The following is a 1,731-nucleotide window of genomic DNA, read 5'->3' on the forward strand; positions in this document are numbered from 1 at the left end:
CGCTCCCCCTCCCCCTCGGGGAGGCCAGGAGCGGGGTCCCCGGAGGGGCTCCCGCCCGGCGCCGGGGGTGCTCTCTCGGCAGCGTCGGTCCACCGCCGGGCCGCCCCGCCCCTCTGTGCGGCGGCGCCCTCTCTCGCTCCCGCGTCCGTGCCGTTCGCTTCCCCCCCCCAGCCTCCCTCCGGGCCGCGCGCCCCGGCGGGCCGGTCGGCCGGTCCGCGCCCCTCGCTCGTGTCCCTGGGTTTCCCTCCCCGGCCCCCTCAGCCCTGGCTGAGCGGGGGCGGGAAAGGGGCCCCGGGGGTGCGCGGCGGCGGGGCGCGCGGCCGTCGGCCGCCGCCGCCGCGGGCGGGCGTCCGTGGTGGCTGGGAGGTTGCGAGCGGCCGGCGCGCGGGACGGGGAGGGCCCGTCCGGGCGGGCGGCCCCAGCCGCGTCGGCCCCCAGGGAACCTAGCCGGGACCTGAGAGAAACCCCGGCCCCCCCTGACGGGAAGGCGCTGGCCATGGCGGTGAGTCCTGGCCGCTGCCCTCCGGGTGGATGCTTCTCCCCCCTCGTGGGGTTCGCGGAGCCGGCTGGAGGGTGCCGGGCTCAGCTCCACGTCCCTCCTCTGGCGCCTGTTCCTCGCCCGCCTGGTCGCGGGGGGGCGAGGCGGCGTCCGGAAGGGGGGGTTGGGACCACCTGGAGTTCGGAACCGTTTCCCTCACCCCAAGGTTACCCAGGTACCTAGCGCTCCGTCCCCTCGCCTCGTCCCGCTCGGCGGGGCAGGCGGGGTGGTGCCGGGGCGGAGGTTCAAAGACTCGTGCGTCTCGAGGGGTCCGCGCGGGCGGCCACGGGGAGGTCGGCCGAGGGAGGGCGGGCACGTGCGGACGTGCCCGCGCCCTCGGCGCTCCCTGCCCGCGCGGCCCCCGGGACGGAGAGGGGTTCTACCCTGCCTCCCTCTCCGCAGAGGGGCCCGGAAGGCCGTTGCCCGTGGGCTGCGGCTCCCTCGCCTCCGTTGTCTCGTTGCCCGGCCCGTCCCTCCAAACCCCCCGTCCGATCGCCGTCACCCCTGCCGCACCCTCGGGTGGGGCGAGGGCCGGCCAAGGGGAGCGGAAGAGGTGCACGGTCCCGGGCGCGGGTGCGGGAGCGCTGCGGAGCCGCCCCAGCCCGCGGCACGGCCGGCTGCGGCCCCCCTGAGCCGGGCGCCTGGACCGACCCCGCAGCGGAGGCCTCGCCTCCTGGGCCACGGCCCTCCCTGCGGGTGGTTTTAAACCTCTCTTGTGTTCGTTGGATCGGTAGGGCTCCCGCTGAGGCGCGGCGGGGCCCCCGAGCCGGGCAGGAACGCCTCTCCCCCCAACGAGCCCCCCTCGCGGAGGGGGGGGGCACGCTGCGGCAGGGGAGGAAGGCTGGCTCGGGGGGGACCCCCCTCCCGACCTCGTGCGGACCAGGAGCCCCCTCTCGTCCCCGGCTTGGCTTCTGCCCTGGGGCGAGCTGGCATACCACGGAAAAGAGGCCTGTGGAAACACAAACTGGACAACTCTTAGCGGTGGATCACTCGGCTCGTGCGTCGATGAAGAACGCAGCTAGCTGCGAGAATTAATGTGAATTGCAGGACACATTGATCATCGACACTTCGAACGCACTTGCGGCCCCGGGTTCCTCCCGGGGCTACGCCTGTCTGAGCGTCGCTTGACGATCAATCGCCCGCGCGGTGCGTGTGGGGCCGGTGGCGCTGGCCGTCCGGTCCCCGCCGCCGCC

The 1,731-nt window shown here is 75.9% G+C and overlaps 1 non-coding gene across 1 annotated transcript; it reads left to right on the plus strand.

Moving 5' to 3' along the window:
* The first annotated feature begins 1,508 nt into the window (after positions 1-1,508).
* On the plus strand, positions 1,509-1,661 carry LOC149851689 (5.8S ribosomal RNA). The gene has a single exon (XR_016439581.1). It is a non-coding gene; the product is annotated as a 5.8S ribosomal RNA (ribosomal RNA).
* The last annotated feature ends 70 nt before the right edge of the window (positions 1,662-1,731 follow it).

Source organism: Crocodylus siamensis, unplaced genomic scaffold (assembly GCF_052110815.1).
Source record: "Crocodylus siamensis isolate JL-2025a unplaced genomic scaffold, ASM5211081v1 HiC_scaffold_483, whole genome shotgun sequence".
NCBI classification, from domain to species: Eukaryota; Metazoa; Chordata; order Crocodylia; family Crocodylidae; genus Crocodylus; species Crocodylus siamensis.